Raw genomic sequence first — 24,579 nt, forward strand, 5'->3', positions numbered from 1 at the left:
AGGCAGACTGCCACAAGACATGTTGGCTCTTTGAACAGCTATTTCTAGAGCATTTGTGAGTAGACATCTGTCTCATGTTATCCAATGACGATTTCAGCGACCCATGAACAGTGGCTACAAAGGTGGACATCCTGTGGCGCATGAAACAGCAGGGTGTGAAGCCTGTCAAAATAAATGCTGTGTCATGTCCCACTGAACCTTCACATCCCAATGCTTAGAACGTGGTCTCCGCTGGACAAACGTGACTCAGAGACCATCAGCCGGTGCTTCTATCACCAACGATGTGCTGCTGGTGCCCACAAATGATGTTCTCCTTGTGGTTTCTCGGGAAATGCCCACGCCAGCCGTTGATAATGGCTGGCCACCAAAACAGTCTGCTTTATGTCTAGAATAAGCTCTCGGGGCAAAAATTCCTCGTCGTTCAGAGGTTACCGTCTTTCCTCTTTCAGGGTTCAATACCTGTATCAGAGGAGCAGATCCCAACCTCTTGGCTGTAAATAACAGCTCTATCCATATGAATGGGATAAGAACTGTGGTGTGAAATTCAACGGCAGCAAGTTTACATGGAGGTTCACTCTTGCTGCTGTGTCCTGGCCTTTGCTGGGAGCAGACTTCCTCCGCACCCAATCCCTAATAGTGAATATGAAAGGACGCCAGTTGATTGACAGCATGTCTTTCTAAATCTTCTGCCTCAGAGATTCAAGGTTACCCACCCCAACTTGCATGCCACAAATGTACAGAGAACCAATTCGCCAGAATCCTCGACAACCTTGCTGATGTCATTACTCCCCAGTTCTCCACTGCTTCTGTGAAACATGGTGTAAGCCATATATTTTGTGTATACGCTAGAGCCCATTGACTTTCACCTGAAAAGTTGCACATTGCAAAGCAAGAGTTGGCTAAAATGGAGGAGTTAGGCATTATACGCAGGTCAGATAGCCCGTGAACATCATCATTGCATATGGTGCCCAGAGCCATGGGAGGCTGGAGACCCTGCGGTGATTACAGAGCCTAAACAACGCAACAACAGCAGACGCCTATCCTGTACCCCACATACAAGACTTTACAGCAAATTTTTACGGGATCAGGATTTTCTCAAAAATAGATTTGGTATGTGGTTAACCCAGAACACTTGCCTTAAATGCCAATTATAACGCAGTTTGGCTTATTTGAATTTTTGCAGATGCCCTTCCGGCTGAAAAATGCTGCATAACCTTCAGTGCCTGATGGATGCAGTGGGGTGTGGCATCGATTTAATTTTCACATACTTAGATGAAATTCTCGTTGCCAGCCACACCCACGAAGAACATGCAAAAGACCTGCGATTACTCTTTAGCCGCTTGTGGGCGTTCAGGCTCACGGTTAATTCAACAAAGTACCAGCTTGGACAGTCACCCATCGAATTTATGTGACACAATCACATGTAAGGGCGTGGTTCTGCTACCTGCTAAAGTGGAGGCCATCACGAGATTCCTGAAGCCAGCAACGCTCAAGGATCTCCAAGAGTTCCTTGGGAATAGTAAATTTTTACTGCCGTTTCGTTCCCACTGTGCACATGTCATAATATCTCAGAATGTATAAAAAAAACTTTGCTGGGTAGAGTTGACTACAAATGTCTTTCAGGAGACTAAAGATGCACTAGCAAGTGTAATCATGCTGAATTACCTGTGGAAGTATGTGCTAACTGCCTTATCGCCAGATGCGTCTGACGTGGCCGAAGGAGGAGTGCTAGAACAATACATAAATGAACAATAAAGCCAGTAGCATTCTTCAGCTGACACCTTTGCCACGCAGAGACCAAATACAGCACCTTCAATAAGGAGCTGCTGGCGCTTTACCAGGCGGTCAGGCACTTTCAGTACTTACTTGAGGCTTTGTGGTCTCTACAGACCATAAATCATTAACTTTTGCTTTTGGTAAAGCTTTGGAACCTTAGTCAGCCCGTCAACAGCATCACTTATCCTACATTTTGGAGTTCTCTACAAAGATAGAGCACATCTTCAGAAAAAGGAATATGGTGGCTGATGCCCAACGTGCTGGTTTTCAACAAGTATGCGCATTTTCCCAAGGTGTTGACTATTTCACCCTGGCAGAGGCTCAATGGCAAGATGCAGAGATATCTGACTACAAACCAGTAGCTCCAGGACCTGGCTTTGGGACATGCTTCTTTGCAATGTCTCGACAGGACATCCATGCTCCATCGTTCCTACCTCATAGAGGCATCACATTTTCGACAGCATTCACAACCTACTGCATTGCTCCATTAGGTCAATGGTCCACCTAGTATCTGATAAATTTGTCTGGCACAGCCCAAAGAAAGACGTCACTGATTGGGCAAGGGCGTACGTGGACTGCCAGAAGTTAAAAGTACAAAGGCATGTAAAAGCTCCACTCCAGCCATTTGAACCGCTAAAGCACAGATTTGACCATGTACACATCAATATAATTGACCCAATCCCAGTATTCAGGGGATTCAGATATTTATTCACCATTGATGACAGTTTTATTAGTTGGCCAGAGGCAGTTCCCATGGTCGACACTTCAACTTAGTCTTGCACTTTTGCTTCATCCTACATCATATCACTTCAGACAGAAGACCACAGATTCCCTCTAGCATCTGGACTCCTTTATCTAAACTTCTAAGAATGCAGCTCCACAGCTTAACACCCACAGTCCAACGGTATGGTGGAACAGTTCCATGAGCACCTGGGCAGCACTGAGAGCCTGCTTACAGGGACCAGATTGGGAGATCAACTTCTCTGGGTGCTACTGGACATCAGCACAACGCCAGAAGAGTTCAACTCATTGTCTGCAGCGTTGGTCTATGGAGCACCTCTGGTCATCCCTGGAGAATTTGTGCCATCTCCTCGTGGGTGATAACCCAGCCACCAGTAACACTGTGCAAACAGCGGGAGTGGATAGGAAAACAAGCTCCCATACCAACTTCTCGATATGGCACACAATCTTCCTTCATTCCCAATGAACTCAGAGATTGTGAGTATGTTTTTGTCCGAAGGGGCACACAAGGATCACTCCAACAAACACCTTACGAAGGACCACATAAAGTGCTATGGCATTGGAGGACAACCTCAAACATTCACAGTGGACTGGTTACAACCTGAATACATAATCTTAGAATGGTCTGTGCCACACCCAATGGTTACACAGTGTGGTCGTCCTCCAAAGACAAATGAACTGAATCTTTCTGAGCCAGTCCTTTGGGGGCAGGGGAATATAGCGGCACTACAAGTTCTAGTAAACTGGCTGCCGAACGTCATGATGTCCTAACATGGTGACGTAATCAGGGCGTGCGATACGGGTTTTTAACAAAGTTGAACGCATTTGTAAAGTAAACCATTTCATTTGAACTTCCTCTCAAATGTGATTCGTTACTCTCTCTTCTCCCCTCAAATTACCCACTACAACATCAGTGGCTACACCAGAGAATTTTGAGTACAAAAGTCAAAGTGCTTCACTGAAATGAGATGCAGCTCAGGTCGGAACACAATTGTATTAGCATGCACATGTTCATATTTCATAACAATATGTGGCTCAGGTGGGAAACCACCCATATTTCCTTACAGGATGGAACGAAGGTGGCTGATGTCAACTCTCAGAGCAATCCCATTTCCCCAATCATTTTCCTGCATTCTATTCCCCGTCAAAGGCCTATGAACTCTGCTGAACCTCCTAACCACTCACCAATACCGGGGGAATTTAGTCAGAGTTGGACAGCACAGAAACAGGCCGATTGGCCCCCAAAGTGCCCATGCTGAAAAGTAGCAAATCAGCTTCACCAGCAGCACACTTTTGGGAGGCAATAAACCAACCAATTCACCAAGAGGAAATGCAGAAAAAGACACGCAAACTCTTGCAGTCAGCACAGGAAGACAGAGTTGAATGCAGGTTGCAAAGTTGTGAGAAATTTGCCCTACCATCATCCCACATGATTGGGTCACTTGATACAGAGAAAGAGTGCCAAAATGCTCACCAAATTCATTCCTGCCTGTAAACTTCATCCTCTAAGGATAGACTAGGCCGATGGTCCGACAGTTTATAAACATGAAAGGTGATTTCATTGAAACATATAAAATTCTAACAGGGCTATTCAAGATAAATGCTGGAATGTCATTTCCTCTGTCTACACTGTCTAAGCTAGGTGTCACAGTTTTGATGCAAGAGATCTGCCATTCCGGCCAGAGTTGCAAAGAAAACTCTTTACCAAGGGTGAATGAATCTATGGATTTCTTACCAACGCAGAGGACTCAAGATACTGATAAGACCTTTGGTTGTAAGCAGAATCAAGGGATAAGAAATTAGTGCAAGAAATTTATACTGTGGTGCCCAAGATCTTGTTGAATGGCAGAAAAGGTGATGACATATTTTTGCTTCTATTTCTGATAGAACATTACAGCACCATATAGGTCCTTTGGCCCATGATATTCTGCCAAGATTATATAATATATATAATCTTCCAAAAAACAATCCTTATGTTGTATGTATGGGAGGGTAAAATGTACTGTATATATTGTCAAGTGACTATTGACCCAAGCTCCAACCAAGAGTAGGGAGGATGGTTAAAAAAAAACCAAGTGTACAGGATAACTGGGGTGAAAAAAATCAACGCAGAGGTGTTTGAAGCATTAACTTGGGTCAAAAGAATAAATGACAATATAGACCCAGTGCTAAATGGTATGCAGAAATCCTTGAAATTGAAAGGACATGTTGGGAGAATGATTCATAAAGAACGTTGAATCATAAATATCATACAACAGGCAATATTGCTGAATCTCTACCAAGCATTGCCTAGGCCACAATTGGAGATTTCCAATTCTTTCTGATCACCATGCACTGGACAAAAAACAGCTGTCTAACATTCCAACTGTCAGCCACAAGATGGCTTGTCAAAAGGCATAGGTTTTGCACATTAACTTTAGGAGCCAATAACGTTTCGTTTTCTTTTTCAACCTTAATCTAAATTTTTCTTTTCCTTTGTGAGTCTTAAGAACAATTATTTCCCCAGACTAATGATTAATTCATGAAAATTAAAGCTTGAACCTCATGTACACAGGACATGGATGTCAAAGTGTAATGGAAGCAACCCTGCTAGACTTTGCTTCATCTGTTTGTCAGATGAGAAATTTTAACATCAAGTGTACATGTGAAGGGCTGATTGATGTCAATCATTTCCATTTCTTTAAGGAAGGACACAATGGCATATATTAACAAGTTAACAACATGTCTCAAATGAATTCAAAGAGATATGCCTATCAATTTGTAGAGCTATGCCACCAGAAAAATGCATTAACTATTGTGCTGTTTCACTGTGGATCTTGGAGTGAGCTTCAATATTGACTAAGGTGACACTGTCTATCTGAATTGAATATTTCTCACATCCACTGGTGTAATTTAATAAATCTGTATTGTGTACTATGTGGTTCTGTTGTGTATTTTTCTGTCTTGTCAGTGTGGACTATCACAGAACCTGAGTGGTTTTAAGAGGGCAAATCCAGGGAAGATACACCCATTGGCAGATGATTCAAGGATGGATAATTCTGGTCAAAGATTAAAGGTGATTATGATGAAATACTCTATGTCCTCAAATAGTAGCTTGCATCTAGAACCAATTACTTGTCAGGGTTATTAAAACAAAAGTGACTGGTACCTTGGAAAGGGAATTGAAAATGCACTTGAGAGGAAGCAGGTTGTAGAGCTGAAAGGAGAGAGAGAGAGAGAGAGAGAGAGAGAGAGAGAGAGAGAGAGAGAGAATTGATAGCTCTGCTATTGGCCTGTGTCAACTCAATGGGCCAAGTAACCACTACCTTTGTTATAACAATTCTCTGATCCCCAATTTCAAAAGCACAATATTGGAAACAACAGCTGAAAACCATGCAAAACTTGGCGAATGGATGTGAGAAGTGTTAAATGTATCTTGCCTTTCAAATCCCACTGTACCACTTTTTCCTTAATGTTTAACACGGACACCCATTTGATGATCACACACTGATTTTCTTCTCAATAGAAATAGCAGTTAAAAATATGGTTGCTTATTTCAATCAGGATCAATAGCTCACTTGAAACCACCTGAAAACTTGAAGGTAGGTGATCCTCTTAAAATCACATGGTTCCTCGTTGGTAGCCCCACAGTGTGCATGAGAACTCTTGTATCAATTGGAGTGATTACCACAGTTATTTCATCAATATAAGCAATCAGTAGGGAATACAATGGGTGGATAAGTGCACAGACTAGTAGCTTGCACCTCAAACCAATTACTTATCACGGTCATTAAAACAAAAGTGACTGATGCCTTGGAAATGCACTTGAGAGGTACCATTTTTATGCAATGATCTCTTGAATTCTGAGAGTGTGTGGACAGTAATAGAACCATAGAACACCTCAGCTCAGAAAGAGGCCCTTCAGTCTTTGCTAAACTATTATTTTGCCTCATCCTACTGACCTACACTCAGATTCTATCCCTCTATACCCCGCCCAATCTCCCAATTTTAGCTCTTAGGGAGGTGGGAGCACAATCCCCATGGGAAACTCCTTGGTGAACTGTCGCAGCAGTCATGTCGCAGGGACATGATTGAATGAGTGGCCTGGTATGGCAGGGTTCAGAGCCTTGTCACTGGGAAAGTGAGCATCAGACAGGGCCACCTGCTGTTGTCAAACCAAAGGTGCATATAACTTAGCAGCCACTAATACTCTACTCAGATAGGCTGATAGATTAATTCATGTTTGTCATCTTGGATTTGATGCTGGATTGACCAACACTGGCTTATTGCCCTGACTTATCTCCTATTTTTCCATCCACTCACACTCATTCCTTCTAGATAATGAAGTTGCACAGCCCTTGCAGCACACTTCACCTTCACTAACCACAATGCCCAAATGAGGCACATATTCCTCTGGGCCTTCCTTTTCCAAATACCTGGCCAGTGTCTTTTAAACACTGCAGAGGGCTGCACAAGTTGACCTCACCTAATTTGTGTGCCAGAGCAACCCCTGCGGTGTGAATACCTTGCTGTCCCTTGCTCAGGGCCTGCAAATCCATACTGGTCTCATGCTTCCCCACCACCTGCTCCACTCTTGGGCTGAACCCAAAAAAATGGGACTCAACTCGAAACGTTTTCTGACCCCGAGTCCCTCCAGCTTCTTACTGTTTGTTCAAGATTCCAGCATATGTGGTTCTTCTGGTCTTTGACCTCACCCTAGTAATACAAGGTCTTTCACAGGTCTCTTGTCATCAGACAAAAAAACTATTCAAATAAAAAACTCAGTAAAATAGAAAGAAGGAATCAAATAAACTTGAACTATATAACAATTACAGCACAGAAACAGGCCAGTTCGGTCCTTTTAGTCCATGCCGAACACGTTCACCCACCTAGTCCCAATGAGCCACACCTACCCAATGACCTTCCATACCTCTCATTCATTCACCTATCCAACTTTTCTTTAAATATTAAAATAGAACCCACATCTACCATTTTGTCCTGAAGCTCATTCCACACACCCACCACTCTTGAGTGAAGAAATTTCCCTTTCAATCTCCATCCATGTTCTCTTATTTGAATTTCCCCCTCTCTCAATTGAAAAAGCCTATCTACATTTACTCTGCCTGTCCCTCTTATAATTTTAAATACCGATTCAAAAATCGCTCCTCAATCTTCTACACTGAGGGTGACCTCGGAATAAAATATAAAGTAAATTGAGTGAACCTTTTTTTTTACATCCTCAGGTATGAGGATGGGGTCATGGGATCAGCTGCCCTTGGTGTGAAAAGAATTATGTGAAAAGCAAATTAATTCTTTCCTTATTATATCAATGCTTCGGAACAAAGTTTCTTCTTAATAAAATTACCTTAGAGTCATAATTCTGGTTCAAATCTGACGTTCTTGAGCAAATGTTGATTGGAATTATCTGGGACCAGGAATGACAGTTCTGGATTAATTGGGATTAACCTAGTCATAGCATTGAAGACTTGCATTCTGAAATTGGCTGTATATCTTGGTGAAGAGCACCAGTATAGCTACAATTCTAGAATTTATCTCACAAAGGCGAAAACTAGGATCATGGAGGTAGGCATTCTGTCCAATCAGCCTCCAGTCAGTCATCAACAAAGGGATGGTAGGCATTATCAACAGCATCATCAAACTGCACTTATTGGCCAATAAAGCTGCCCATTGATGCTTTGTTTAACTTCCATCCAGACCACACAGCTACTCAATCGAGCCTCAATACAAGCCTGGACCAAAGAGCGGGCTTTCAGAGGAAAAGGGGCAGCGATAGCCCCTGACATGGAATCATAAATTTGTAGAGTGACACAGCAGGGAAATATGCACTTTGGCCCAAACTGTCCATCATGATCAAGTTGCCCATCTGAACTCATCCCATCTGCCTGAATTTGGTCCACGTCACACTAACTCCTTCCTGTCCATGTACTTGAAGAAATGTCACCTTCAGCACTTCCTCTTGACAGTTTTGTTCCAAATGCACAACATCCTTGGTCTAAAATAGTTGCATCTCTTGCCCCTTTCAAATCTTTCCCTTCTTACTGTAAACCTAGTTTTGGACTTCCCTCATTATATACATGTCTATGAGGTCACTTCTCCTGTGCTCCAGCTCCCTCATAAGTCGATCTGTTAAATCTGTCTGATGATTTTTGCATCCTTTCCAGTTTTGGGGTAGCATAGTTAGTATAAGGATGTGTGCAACCATATTACAGAACCTGAAACGGGTCCTATCTGGAAGGAGTTTGCACATTCTCCCTTCGTCTGCATGGGTTTCCTCTGGGTGCCCCAGTTTTCTCCCAACCTTCAAAGATATACCGGGGATGTAGGTCAATTGTGTGTAATTGGGTGACGTGCTAGTGGTTGAAAGGGCCTGTTACCGTTACTTAAGTCTAAATTTGAAGACATTCGGTCCTTCAGCAAGGCAACCAATATTATTCAGAGGGTTCCAAATGAGCAAACAATGAGCTGTTGGAGGGTTGTGGTAAGTCAAGCAGCCATCCATGAATAAAAAGGGTAAGTCAACATTTCAGTTTGGCATCCTTTATCAAGCTTAAAATGTGATTGATATCTTATCCAGTTACAACTCCCTTACTTAATGCCCTGACCAATAAAGGGAAGTATACAAGTACCTTTTTCACCATCTTATCAACCAATGTCACCATTTTCAGAGATATCGAGGCAGCATTTCACAGTGTGTCATGAAGGGAAAACTGTAGCTGGGGGCGACCAGTCAAAGTCATGCCACAATGCAGCTCTACTTTATGAAGGCCAATGATCTCAATTGGACAACATCACTGCAGATGCTTTTTTGCTGACACGCTGGTCTAAGAATCCTTGAATGTGTCATCAATGATCTTCCTTCCATTGGGGCGACAATGATAGCATTGAGCCTTGATCTCTTCTGCCTTACACCTTTGGTCTTGACCTGATGCTGTCCACCTGGAGTCTGCACATTCTCCCTGTGACATTTCAGTTTGACCAACTGCTCCAGTTTCCTTCAACAACCCCTGAAATTGGGCTGTCAAGGTAAACTGGCTCCCGTCATTTAGCATTTAGTTTGAGTAAATGGAAATATATCATAGGGTATTTGATGGGACTATAAACTGCAGGGAAACATGAAAAGGAAGAATGGAACTGATGGAGTTGATGTGCTACAAGTTGCAGTGGGTACAGTGACCTATATTTGTGTTTCATTTACTGAGAAGTGGGGATGACCATTGTTATTTTTTAAATTTAGACCCTCAGCACAGTAACAGGCCCTTCCAGTCCATGAGCCATTGCCATCCAAATACCCCAATTAACTTCTAACCCCCCCCCATTTAGGTTGGGAGGATACCAGAGCACCCATGGAAAATCCACGCAGACATGGGGATAACGTGCAAAATTCTTACACACAGTGCTGGATTTGAACCTGAGTCACTGGCACTGGAATAGCATTGTGCTAATTTCTACGCTAGCCATGCCACCCCAGAAGTTTGCAGTGCTCAATTCTTTTCAACAGCCAAATGAAGCAGTCCACTTTCACTAACACCGGCTCTTCAGCCCACAATGTTGTACCAACCTATGTAAAGCTACTCCACATCAATTTAATTTCCCCCCCACCATTTTTCCTGCATACATGTGCCTATCTGAAAATCCTTTGAATGCCCTCAGTGCATTCCATACACCCACCAATCTCTATGTAAAAAGTATCTCTGATGTTTTCTCTAAACTTCCCTCACTCCCCTCAAAACACTTCTAATTAATTCTCCTTCATGGTCCACAGTTCTACCCTCACCAAATCACACATTATCAACATCCTGTTGCTCTGTCACCATCGTCAAAAGCTCAACCAACAGGAGGTTGGTTACTATGAGAATGGCTCACTTCTGCCAGTTGTGAGTCAGACTGAAGTTGCTGAAAAGCAGATAGTACACTCAATACCCGCACTGAGCATACATGCTAGATTGTTTCCATTAGATTCAGGCCCAAGACAGGAGTATAATGGAATATTCTTCAGTAGCCTGGATGAGAATGTCTCCAACACTCAAAATGCACGTCATCAACTGGGATAAAGCAGTTATCTTGGCTCTCATCCTACCCAGCACCTAATCATTAAGTCCCTCCACCATTGGCAGGCCACAGATGCAATTCAGTCCTCCTTTGCTACACAAAGATTAGTTCAACCAAAAACTGTCTGACGAACTCTCCGAAGTGGACAATAGTTCTGTCATCACAAAATGATGTAATCAAAAGAGAACTAAGAGGTGGACCATTTACATGGTACTCAATCTCTTGCTAGCCTTAATCCTACTGAATTTAATATGGTTAGACCTATTATGCTTTTTTTGAGTTGCTCTGTCATCATTTCCAGCAGCTGTTCTCTAATAATTGTAAGATAACTATCACTGATCTCGACAGTCATGAGAAGTATAAGTGGTGTCATAATCTGGTTCTCATCAGTTCAAGAATGGAGTTGCATGTTTCAATGACAAACCACAGTGTAGCTGGTGAGACCACTTGCCCATTAACAAGGGACAACAGTAATTTACAATGTGTCTTTAACTGTCCAAAGGCCAATGGGGTCATATATGGACCCAAACATCTTTCTCAATATTTTGGAAAATAGAACCAAACCACAATACAGCCCCTTCAGCCAACAATGTTGTGCCAACCCATGTAAATCTACTCCACAACAATTTTCCCTACCTCATATTCATAACATTCTATTTGTCTTACATCCATGTGCACATCCAACATATTTTCAATGTCTGCATTGCATCAACCTCCACCACCTCTACTCTAGGCACCCATCACTCTCCGTGTAAACATTAACCTCTGACATTTCTTCCACTTACTTTAAACAGATGTCCTCTGGCCCTGGGAAAATCATGCTGGCTATCCATCCAATATTTGGCCCTCATGATCTTACATTCCTTTATCAAGTCGTCTCTCATCCTTCATTGCTCCAAAAGAGAAATGCTTGTGCTCTATCAAATTTGCTTCATTTGACATGTTGTCGAATCCAGGCACAAGCTCAAAACATTGTTATGTTTCTTTACCTTTGCTATATAAAGTACACTGCCTGGCCTGCTGTGATTTTATTTCAATCATGGTGTCTGGAGACTTTAACGTTTTACTGATATCCTAGTAAATCTATTCAGTTCCCTCTTCAAATAATTTACATCCCTCCTGCGAGGTGCCCAGTACCTAACCCATTACTCCAACGATGTGTCTAATGGTTCCAAGGAGCAAAGTCTCTCTTCCTTTACTCGATCAAGAAATTTACATACATTTTGTTCAATTTTTATTTGTTTTATTTTTTTTATTTGAGTGAACCTTGTCAAAATTAAGCTCTATATGCTGTTATTTCTTCAAATGCTATATAAAAAAAGACTTTCTTCCCAAAGCAAACAAAGAATTGCTGCAGGACCAAACCAGTTCCTCCAGCATCTCTGCTTCCTCAAGATTCCAGTGTCAACAGTCTTTTGTTTCTCTTTATTACTCCCTGCCTTTTTTCCACTGAGGGTAGGTGAGATACAAACCAGAGGATATGGGTTAAGGGTGAAATTGGAAAAATTTAAGGGGGATCTTCTTCACACAGAGAGTAGTATGAGTGTGGAATGAGCTGCCAGCTAAAGTGGTGAATTAAGGCACAATTTTAACATTTAAGTAAAATTTGGACAGGTTCATGGATAGAAGGAATATGGACTAGGTGTGGGTCAGTGGGACTGGACAGAATAACAGCATAGAATGGCTGAAGCATCTCATTCTGTGCTGCATTGTTCTGTGGTTCACTTCGAAGATCTGGAGAAGGGAGGTTGTGAGTCAGTCTGAGATTGCTGCATGAAATTCCAATGGAGAAATCCCCACTGTGTTCCAACACTGAGCAAATGGCATCCCTCCGAAACCATGTGTCTGGTGGTGCAGAACCTCATTTAAGAAAAGCCTCCCTGAATGGTTAGCTGGGACTGAACAAGTTGAACCAATTATTTAAAGCCAAAAATACAGATGTTGTCCTGGAAAAAGACAAAGTCTGAAAAGAAAACAACACTGGTAGTGATTTGATGATGTAAGAGAGCAGTATGACGGTCCATGAAACATGAAGGATTGTGTGCTAATTAACTCCCTACCACAACATTGCTTATCAAGCTGCTTTCTCCTCCTCACACTGGAATTAGAATCGATGCAGGGCTTCTGAATTGGAACCTTGCAGTGATATAAGCAGTGAATTCTCTCCAACTCAACAGACCAGTCACTCAGACTCCCAAGTCGCTGCTGTTACAGTTTTTCCCACTACTTCGCAAGGCGGCTGGCCTTGGGACACACTGCCCAAACTAGGGGTTTATGGTGGAATCAAACTCTCCAGAGTGAACGAGAAGCTGGGAGTGGACTAAATCCCTTGGACGTGCCAAGAGGGCACTGTGTTTAACTATGGTGCAGATTGTGACATGAGAATGAAAATCAAATAGGAAATTAATTAATTTAATCAGAGCCTGGAAGTGAAAAAGAAAAATAATTCCAGCTGTGAATATCATAGTCCTCCTGGCTAGATGTTCCCTGACCTGCTGAGTATTTCTACCACCTTATATTTTTTTTCCATTTGCAAGGGCTGACCAGGAAAGTGGTCAATTTATGTTCACGTATATGTTATGAGTTAAATAAGCTTGGTCCTCCACTCTGTTTTCCTTCCCTTCGCTTCCCAAGGTGTCCTACCTATCCATTGTGGAATGAGATATTCCACCATTGGGGCAGTGTGTGGAGGGAAAGGAAGTGCCATGCAAAGATTAAACATCTATTAGCCAGCCACTCCCATCTAATCTGTAGATGTCACCTTATACAAGGCATCATTTATTGCTCACCTTAAGCTCTCTTGCTGACATAACTCCTGCCACTTTGCATTGACAAACTGTTATCCCAGTTTCCTTTCACATCTGGTCCCACCTCCTTCCCAAACATCAAACAGCAATTTTGTGTCTCACCCAAATGAAGCCAGCAATTGACAAGAGCATCAGAGCAAGTAATGCTACCATGGAACCCAGGAGACCACAGAAAGGATCTGGCCAAGGATTATTCAGTTTACTTATGTAGCACAGAACTGTGACTTCATGAAAAATAGCTCTGTTAATGAAATAATTTGGGAAAGTGACATCCTGGTTTTATTGTGACATTAAGCTTATCAGTATGAAATTATGAAGGGTGATTAACGGTGCACATTTTATTTGATTGTTCTTCACAATGTACAACAGATGTCCATTGCTGTCATTGCACTAACATCCTGCTGCAGATTTTCAGATGCCATATGGTAGGTCAAGTTACCATCTCTCCGTTGCTTCTTCAAATTGCTACTGGGATTCATTTTGTAATCACTTCCAAAATCATAATGAAATAGAAATAAGTCTTTGAGTTTCAGTGTAGCTTTTAGCTGGTGAAATGGTAGGCACTAATGGTTCAACTGAGTCGAAGGTCACCTTTAAATTCCTGCTTAGCTGCAAAAGCATTTTTTTAAGAGAGTGAGAGGTGTGTGGCTTCAAGGCTGATGTCATCAGTCTGGATAAGCAGTGTCACATGACCTTCTCATGTTCCAGTGAGATGAGCCTGCCTCGAGGGCGTTGGGTGTGTGGCTTTTCATCATCATGGGTAAGCAATGTCACCTAACCTTCACGTGTGCCATTGAAACCCTCATGACACTAGACACTTACAAACTCAGGTGTGCAGGACTATCAGCAAGGTTTTCCCTGGAATATGACTGTTATTGCTGGCCACATTGTTAGTGAATGGTGGATCAGATGCTCTAAGCCATGAAGGTGCTTGCACCTGCCATGAGACAAACAGAACACATGGAAACACACAGCAAGTCAGATAGAATCTGTGGCGAGAGATAAAGTTAACACTGACTGCAACTGTGAATATTTATTTATTTATCTATCCTTTCATATTTATTCTTTTTTTTCTCCATCTTGGGATATTATCCCGTTGTCATTAGTGCATCTTATTTTTGGCTGCAGCAAGTGAGAATTTCAGTGCATCTGCATATGTCTGAATGTCTGTAGTGACAATAAACTGTCATTAGTACATTTATATTTCAGGTATCACATTATTTAATGAAAATTCCTCAGTGTTTTAAGATGTTAAAGTACTTGCTCCACCAAAGACATTGCATAACAAAAACAACATTTTTTTTCCAATCCTGAATCAGTACCGCACAATAACTGAAAAAAAAATTCACCATTGGTTTGTTTTCATGTGAGTCTAAATCTGGATGACAATTGTAAGTGGGCCCTTCGGAAGAACACTTCATTATTTGTTTGACACCATTAGAAGCTCAGCCTTGGGCAACCACATGTTGTAACAAAACTGCACAATTCTTTTCAAGAGTCATATCACTGGTTCCTTCTTATTAGTGGAGGGGAATTGTGAGAAAGTAGGATGAGTGTCGATCACTGTAAGTTCCACAGGCAAAGAATGGATGGAAGATTTTTTATTGAAACCTTGCAACGTAAAGTCTGGAAATGACATTCAGTAGTTTCTTTCATTCGTCAAATTATGTGTCTGAAACATAATCCCAGCACCATCATGATGATCATCCATTATGTACAGCAGGATAAAGTTCATTGTCAGTTGACTGATTAATGTTACAGTCCTCAAATGATCTTATTGGGCTCCAAGTACAAGTCTTACTATGCAAGATGAGGCATTACCAGATTCCTTTCTTTGACAACAAAAATCGTAAATTTCTTTGATTTTTTTTGAAAAGGGAGGGTGAGCAGTGAGAAGTTGTGATATCAACCTGATAGGTAGGAAAAATAACAAGGTCCTGAAGAGAGAATACAAGCAGATAGGTGGGAAGCCATGCACCAGTGAGGGCAAGAATAGGATGATATGGCAGATGAATGAGAGGCTGTATAATTGGTACAGATGGCAGGGGTTTAGATTTCTGGATCATTGGGATCTCTTCTGGGGAAGTTATGATCTGTACAAAAAGTTTGGGTTATACCTGAATTGGAAGGACACCAATATCCTGGTGGAGAGGTTTGCTAGAGCTGTTGGGGTGGAATTAAACTAGATAGGCTGAGCTGTTTTGGAGGGTTTAAACTAGTTTGTCAGTAGGATGGGAAATAGATTGATAGGCGAGAGAATAGAGCAGATGGTGGAAAGGACGATGCAATGTGCAGTGAGATTGTGAAGAAGGACAAGTAGTGGAGGGAACATAAACAGACATTTGGTAGGATTCCAGTGTATTTGCTTCAATGCAAGAAGTAGTTGGAATAAGGGGAATGAACAGATCATGGGTCAGTACGGCCATAACATAAACTTGACTGACGCAAGGGCCGGATTGGCTGATACAGGTACCCAAGTTTCAACGTTTCAAAAGGGATAGGAAGGGAGGTCAAAGGGATAGGAAGGGAGGTCAAAGGGATAGGAATGGAGGTCAAAGGGTGAGGGGTTGGAATTAATAATGGAATTAATACTGAATCAGTGTGGGTAGAAGTCAGGAAGAGGAAGGGAGTAATCACTGTCTTGGTAATCGTCAATAGGCCCCAAATAGCCCTAAGAAATAAGTACTCAGATTTTGGAATGGAGCAAAAATAATATGATTGCAGTTATGAGTGACTTCAACTTTCCCTTATATTGACTCAGACCTCTTTATTTCAAGAGGGATGACACATCATGTGGACAACCCAATTAGAGGAGAGGCCATATTGGATCTGGTACTAGATAATGAATCAGGTGACAGATCTCTCAGTGGGGGAAAATTTTGGTGACTTCAATTCCATGACATTTAGCATAGCTATGGACAAGGATATAAAAATGGTAGTGTTTAACCTGAGAAGAGCAAATTACAAAGGGATCAGGCAGGAACTGGGGAGAGTTGTTCTTGGGGAAAAGCACATAAGTAATGTGAAGGTTGTTTAGGGATCATTTGCATGGGGTTCTTGATGGGTTTATCCCAATGAGACAGGGAATGGATGGTAGGATTTGGGAATCATGGATGACAAGAGGTGAGAGAGCTACTTCAGAGAAAGAAGGAAGCATATTTGTGTTTTTGAGGAAAAAGCCAGGAGACGCTCATTAAAATTTTATTGTAAATAGAAAGGAATTAAAGAAAGAAATTAAGAGAACGAGAAGGCCTTGGCAAGTAGAATTAAAGAAAACCCTATGTTTATATAAAGAACTAAATGATGACAAGAGTGAAGGTAGGGTTGCTTAAGAATAAAGGAGGACATGTTAATGGAAACAGAGGAGTTAAGGGAGTTCCTAATGAATACTTTGCTTCAGTGTTCAACAGAGAGAAGGACCTTGATTAATGTGAGGTCATTATAGAACCATCCTATGTGCTGGAACATGTTGAGGTTAAGAAAGAGGAATTACTGGATCTCCTTAAAAATCATTCATATTGATAGTTCCCTGGGACCAGATGAGATGTAGCTCAGGTTATTCCTGGAAGCAAGGGAATAGATTACTGGGGTGTGGGTAATGATCTTTAGACCTTGCCTGGCCACAGGAAAAATACCAGAGGATTGAAGATGGCAAATGTAATCCCCTTCTTTAAATAAGGTAATAGGTTAAATCCTGGGAATGACAGACAAGTGAGTCTTACATCAGTGATGGCAAACTATTGGAGAGGATTCTTAGGGACAGTTGAAGGATGGACAGTGGATGTGGTGTATATGGATTTTAGGAAGGTATTTGAAAAGATCTGCCAGGGTAGACTAACTCAGAATGTCATGAGGCATGGGATCCATTGGCTGTGTCGATTCAGAAAGTAGAGGGTAGTAGTAGATGGAATGTATTCTGTCCGGAGGTCAGTTACTATTGGAGTTCCACAGGAATCTGTCTTGGAGCCCCTTCTCTTAGTGGTTTTTATGCAACTTGGGCAAAAAAATGGAAGGATGGGTCAGCAGGTTTGCACATGACAGGAAAATTGGAGGTGTTGTGGATAGTGCAGAAGGTTGTTGTGAATTTCAGCAGGGTATAGACAAGTGAATAAGTAGCAGATGGAATTCATTCTGGATGATGCATTTTGGAAGTTTGAACTTGAAGGTGAAGTACATCGTTAATGACAGGATTCTTAACAGTGTGGAAAAACAGGGACCTTGGGGTCCAAATCCATATATCTCTCAAGTTTGTCTATAGGGTAGTTAAGAAGCTTTATAACATGCTGGTCTTCTTTATTTGGGGAATTCAGTTAAAGAGCCATGAATTAATATGCAACTCTATAAAACTCTGGTCAGACCATACTTAGAATATTGTGTTCACTTCTGGTCACTTCATTGCAGGAAGGATGGGAAAGCTTTGGAGAGGGTGCAGGAAATTTACCAGGATGTTACTTGGACTGGTGAATGTGTCTTATGTGCTAAATTTAACTGAGCTGGGGCTTTTCATTTTAGAGTGAAGGATGGGATGTTACTTAATGGAAATTTACAAGATCATGGGAGGTATCGATAGGATGCACACCCAGCACATTTTCTTAGTGCGACAGTGGAAAATAACATTTGAGATCTTGTATAAGGTGAGGGGAAGAAAGTTTAAGGGAGACATCAGGGTAATATTTTTTTACCCCCTCCCCCCACATACAATAGTGGGTGCATGGAATGCATTTTAGGGATGGTGGTGGAGGCTAGTACAATAGGAACATTACAATAGGTACATGCACGCAAGAAAAATAGAGAGATTTGGGTGTAAGATAGGGAAGATTTAGATTGCTGAGTAGGTTATAGTGGTTGGCACAACATCATGGACCAAAGTGCTTGTACTGTGCTGTAATGTTTTTATATGTTCTATGTGATATGAAACTATCAGTAATGGATGCACAAAAGACACTGGTCGAGGAAAAGGTAAAATAATGGTTAAGTCAATAATAATTGGTAGCAGATGAAAATCCAATTAACATGAGTTCATTTATCACACCATGAGAACTGTTAAATCCAAATTTGAGTTATTAAGTATATCTGGGATATGACAATTGTTTCATTTTTAGTAACTTCCAACCTATAGTAACAACATGAATTTTTCTCATATATTCTTCGAGGTAAGAGATGTATTATTCTATTCCTATCTGGAAAAGATACCAGACAGGAATATTTCAAATAGCCAGGTAGAACTTACAAAGATTGCAATAACAAGGGATAAATTATTGACGAAATTAAGTCATCACCTTGATTTATTATTCATACCATGCTTACACAGTAAAGACGAGATAGTGTTTCTCCAGGACCATGGAGCATATTCACATAAATACAAGTTAGAATAGAACTTAAACACATTGAAGTATTAAAATATTAAGACATATACAGTAAAAGTCCATGAGACAGTATCCACATACATTCTGTGAATTCAGGAGTCTGGTGGCTTGGGGGAGAAAAATATTGTTGCCAAATTTAGAAATAATGATCTGAGTGCTACAGTACCTCCTAACAGATGACAGATGGGAGAACAGTTTACATGAGCTCTGTAGAATATAGTGAGGATGGGAGATGAACTTACCTCAGCTTTTGAAGGAAATAGAGGCTTTGCTGGGTTTTCTTGCATATGGAGCTGGTGTTAAGGGACCAGGTGAGATTCTCTGTCAGATGTCCTCCAAGGAACTTGATACTCTTGACCTCAGCGGTCGAGCCATCAATGGTCAGGAGAGCATGGTTCCCTGGGCCCTCTTGAAGTTGATAACCATATCTTTTGTTTTATTAACGTTCAGATACAGGTTCTTGGTTCTGCACCAGTCTGTTAGCGACTGCACCTCATCTCTGTATGCTGGCTCCTCATTATTAATAATAAGGCCCAGCACAGTCGTGTCATCAGCGAACTTAGTGATGTGGTTCAAGCTTTGTTTTGCTGCATAGTCATGGGTCAGTAGAGTGAACAGCAGTGGACTAAGCACACAGCCCTACACATCCCCACTGCCCCCCCTCCACTCCGTGCTCCATAAGATGGTCTTGGATGTGCTATTACTGATCTGGACTGCTTGAGGTCTCCCCAACAGGAAATAAATAATCCAATTGCAGAGGGACGTGTTTTGACCCAGTAGGTTCAACGTCCTTATCAGGTACAGAGGTATGATTGTGTTGAATCCTGAAATGAAGTCAATTAACAGCATTTGAACATACGAGTCCTTATTTTCCAGGTGGGTGAGGGCTAGATGGAGGGCAGTGGCATCATCCAAAGAGTGGTTGGATCTGTATGTGAACTGCAGGGGGTCCACTGATAGGGGAAGCAGGAGCTTGATGTGCCCTATGTCGAGCCTCTTGAAGCACTTCTCGATGATGAATGCAAGAGCAAAAGGGCTGTAGTCAATGAGACAGGACGCAGACAACTTCTTCGTCACGGGGACAATGGCAGCGGTTTTGGAGCATGTAGGGACAAAGGCACCTCAGAGATGTTAAAGATGTCAGTGAGAACATCTGCTAACGGAGCCGTACAACCCTTGAGCACTCTGTTGGGAATGTTATCCAGCCCAGCAACTTTCCGCGGGTTGATTAGAGAGCTGAGGGCACACATCATCAGGACCTGGTGGACTGCACACTAGGGTTATAAAGGATGTGGCTGCAAAGTTAGTGGACGCATTTGGTGCAATGTTCTGTAATACACAACATTCCAGGAGGCTAGGGAAGATTGGAAAATAGTCAACATGACTTCCTCCTTCAGAAGAGGAGAGAAGTTAAAAGCAGGGAATGACAGTACATTTAGTTTATTATCTATTATTGGCAAGGTGTTGGAGTCGATAATCAAATAGGAAATTTAGGAAGGTGATATATAATTATACCTAATAGTTTTGTCAAAGGTAAGTATGTTTGATAACTTTGCTTGAATTCTTTACAGATGTAATAGGGAAAATTATCAAAGGGAAAGGTGTAGATGGAGTATATTTAGGTTTCCAAAAGGTGTTTGACAAGGAGGTCAAAATCAACGATAAAAAAATCCCATAGTATTGCACAAGTATGTTGAAATGGATTGTAAATGGGCTGCCTCATAGAAAACAGAGAGTTTGAGAAAATATGTCCTTTACAGACTGGAAGAAAGTGACCAGTGGATTACATGCAGAGATCAATTGTTGGCCTGGGGGAAGGAACAGAATGTAATGTCCAAATTTGCTGAAGTAATAGCCTTTAAAACCAGTGCACAGTACACAGTTAAAAATAAAATTACAGTACAATCTCCATAAAACACAATGCTGCCCACATAACCACATCTGCACATCAGACAACAATATGCCATTTCTACTCCAGACAAAAAATGATAAAAACTACATGATTAATACACACCTACACAACTACACAATAAGTTTAAAAAAATGTCCCAACCATACAGTAAAAAATGAAAAACTAGACAATAAGCATAGTGGAAACAATCACATTTCAGAGACTTAGATTTTAAAAAGTCCAGTGACCTGAAAAAAAACCGCCACACAGTTCATGTCCATACAGGCCCATCGGCTTTGGCAGTAACAGTAAAGAGATTCCCACGGCCTCCTCACCAACCCCTCCATCCTCCACAGGGCCTCATGCACCAAGATGGCACAGCCTCTCGAAGATCTATGCCATGCACGCAACATGGCCACTCTAGGCTCACAGACACCTCCTCTGCAGAACAGCCTCCTCTGCCCACTCCAAACACCTTAATGCAGCTCTGCAGATACAGATCCACAGACTTGCTATGGGCTCTTCTACTCAGGCACAGGCAACACCCAACCTCTGGAAGACTCATCCCCGCAGCAGAGGCCCGACCACAGCAGTCCAGGCTGCGTCACTTCTTCCCCACCTTCACCTTACTTCAGTTTTTCTCAGCTTCCTGTCTCCACAGCACTGCCATCTAATGTTCATCCTTTAAAAATTGACCACAGCACTCTGTGTAGACCGTTTTAGTAGCATAACAGTCTGGATGCCGCTGTAGCTGTGCCCCACCACCATCATTATCACAATGAGATAAAGATTCTGTGATTTTGCAAGGGGATAGATGGAGTGAGTAGGCATAAAACTGGCAAAAGTCGGAAACACAAGGTCAAAAGGCGGTTCATTATCAAAACAGGGAGAAGCTGCAAGTGAACGAAGCACAGAGGAGTCTAGGTGCTTTCATGCATTAAACACAAGCATTTAAGAAGGCAAACAGCATCTTGACCTTCATTGAATAGGGAATGAGATTTAAATAGTATTTTTTTTCCAATTTTGCAAGGTGTTTTATGGAATACTGGGCACAATTTTGCTCCACTTTTCCAAAGAAAAAATATAGTAACATTGAAGGAAGTAAAAGGAGATTCACCATCCTAACTTCTAGGTTAATAGGATTGTCTCGTAAAGAGGAACTAAATAGTGGAGTCTGATGGAGTTTTAGAAGAATGAGAGGTGACTTTCTTCATACATTTCAGGTCCTAAAGGAGCTTGATATGATGGATGTTGGGATGTTTTCAGTTGTGAGCGAGTCTCGAACTGGGGAACATAGTGACAAGATAAGGAGTTGATCATTTAAAAATGAGATAGACAGAAATGTATTCTTGCAGATAGTGGTGAATCTTTGGGATTCAGTGTCCACTGGGTGATGGAAACTGTAAGAGGTATTAAAGTGGGAATAGATTAGAGAGGTATGGAGAAATGGCAGTGGATTTGACACCAGCATCCATCAGATTGGATCATCCTAATGGTGGGGCAGACTTGAAAGGCCTGCTAGCCTTCTTCTTCTGTTCCTTGCAAATTACACCCAGATTCCACCATTCACCTGCATACTAGGTGCATTTTACAGCTGCCAATTAACCCACAAACCACCCGTCTTTGGGGCATGGGAGGAAACCAAAGCAAATGAGAAGGTACAAAATCCACATAGACAGCAGTTTGGGTCAGGATAGAGCCTGGATCTCTAGAACTAAGGCAGTGGTCTCCAAATTGTGTTTATTTACTGCACATTGCATGAGACAATGTTAATTTGATAATGAAAGATGCCCAGGTCTTGCTACATTCAATTACCACAGAGTCCTCAGTTTAATCAAAGGATTTGCTTGCTCTGATATGATGTACAATATGTGAGTTTATAGTAATATACATTAGATAATGTTCATTCTCTCTTGCAGCTAGAGGTGTGCAAGGTGCACCAACAACATTTGTTACCATAATGCACCATGAGGCAGAAGAGAGAATACATTTTAAAAATGGATAGATATATACATATTTACAGTTACTACAAAATTCCAGCAATGTTTCATGAGTGTAGGTAGAAGTTTTTGTGGTCCTGGAACAATTGAAGGTTAAAGTAGTTCTGGGAGGATCAAAGGCCTGATTGCTGTTGCAAAAAGAAACTTCTTGAACTTTGAGGTGCTGGACATCAAATGGGAGTACCTTCTGCCCGAAGACAACAGGAAGAAGAGATTATGACCAAGGTGATGGGATCCTTTTAGATGTTGACGGCATGCCCAGTGAGAGGCATCCACATCTGCTGTCTGTGATGTTCTCCTTCCTCTTCCTTCCCATTCTCGCTGACTCCTTACTCCTCCCACATTGGTCCACATGTTAAGAGTTGAACCTGAAATTTGCAAAGTGTGGAGAATGCAGCAGATAGCAATGAAGTGGATTTCCTTTCTGGGGAATCATGCAAGGCATCTTCTGTCAATGAGATCTTATTTTAAGAACTTCAACTTCAATGTTCACATTGAGAATGTGATTACATTTATAATTCAACTCTCCAACATCATCAACTTTGGATAAAAAAGAATTGTCTTTGTCCTCCATGAATGAACTGCCTGGATGTTCTAAGTTGACCGCAGGTATATATTTGAGGTGTTCAGTGCTCTTGTACATTCAGGGAGTAACAGCCTGTCCAAATATGGCAGCTTTTTGTACCCATCCCACTTTCAACCTCTCACTCCTTAAACCCAGCTGCCAAAAATATGGGTCAGTCCATATTTCTGTCCAACAGGAAGAATGTGAAAATTGGATTAGTTTCAATGGGTGTTAGTGCAGAGTCAGTGGGTTAAAGGGACTGTTACTCTACTGTATGACTCCAGAAATCAAAAAGGAGAAATTTGACTAACACAGAATGTTTGCTTGAGGGGTAAATTTCTCCACAAGAACTGATACAAAGCTTTGCATTTTGATAGGAATTCACACTTATTGAATTTGCTTCAATTGTCAAAAATGTTAGCTATTTTTAAAAAAAATATGTTCAACATTAGGCTCCTGCAGAAACAGCTGAGGAGGTTGTCTTAATTATTTACAACCAGCAAGCTCAACTTTGATTAAATATCCCCAAGACAACTTACAAAAGGGGAAGAAAATCAATATTGATTTCATCTTTAAAAAAATTGAGCTCACAGAAGTAACCTAGTGGGTAACGTGTGAACACTTGCCTAATTCTACTATGACTAAGGTATGCAAATTATGTCTCTCCAATGAATAAATATAAATATGTATTGATAAATAAAGAAATTTAAATAAGACTGATGATAGAGCTGCAATTTTATTTGGATAGAATTGAAACTAATTGAACTTAATTAATTTGGCTTTATCACAACAGAATTTGGGGACAAGTATTGGCTGAGTTGATTTATGTTTCAATCTTCAATACTGGAGGAAAGAGACTTTAGCTCAGCAAATTTTCCATATTCCAGACTAAAAACATAGATCTGCTGGTTTAATTGGTACTATATGGAGCAGATTCAAATTGACAATGCGTGACAAAAATTTCTCTGAATAGTAATTTTACCTCTACTATCCACCAATCGTTTTATTAAAATGCTCATTTTGACCTCACTTTTATTGCCTTTATCCAGGGAAGAACGTGCTTGTTGATTGAATGCTGTTCCTCGTTAAAAATCAAGCCCCATGAAGTTCCAGCACAAATGATTGAAACTGTTTTATCCACTTTGCAAAATATCATGTTCATTTTGTCCTTTATAAGAAGGGTTTAGGCAACTTTTGAGGCCCAGAATCATCTGTTGATTGTCCCTTTCAATTATTCTCTGATCATTTATGTCTCAATAAATTGCTTCATATTCTATAGGCATCGCTGAGCAAATTAATCAATAAATCAGTTCTTTGATCTGAGCTCATCAGGTCATGTCTAATGTGAAAATCCATTTCTAAAAAAAAATTAAGTTGCAATTCT

The 24,579-nt window shown here is 41.3% G+C and overlaps 1 protein-coding gene across 10 annotated transcripts in view; it reads right to left on the reverse strand.

Moving 5' to 3' along the window:
- Positions 1–24,579, reverse strand: part of astn1 (astrotactin 1) — a 2,519,376-nt gene that overhangs the window by 1,696,723 nt on the left and 798,074 nt on the right. The window contains exon 1 of one of the 10 annotated variants that reach the window (XM_069937474.1): positions 7,862–7,971. The exons of the other annotated variants lie outside the window; for them this stretch is intronic. The gene's annotated coding sequence lies outside the window, so the exon portion shown is untranslated. Of the gene's footprint in view, positions 1–7,861; positions 7,972–24,579 lie in introns of those variants that run through there. 10 annotated transcript variants of the gene reach the window in all.

Source organism: Narcine bancroftii, chromosome 5 (genome assembly GCF_036971445.1).
Source record: "Narcine bancroftii isolate sNarBan1 chromosome 5, sNarBan1.hap1, whole genome shotgun sequence".
NCBI classification, from domain to species: domain Eukaryota; kingdom Metazoa; phylum Chordata; class Chondrichthyes; order Torpediniformes; family Narcinidae; genus Narcine; species Narcine bancroftii.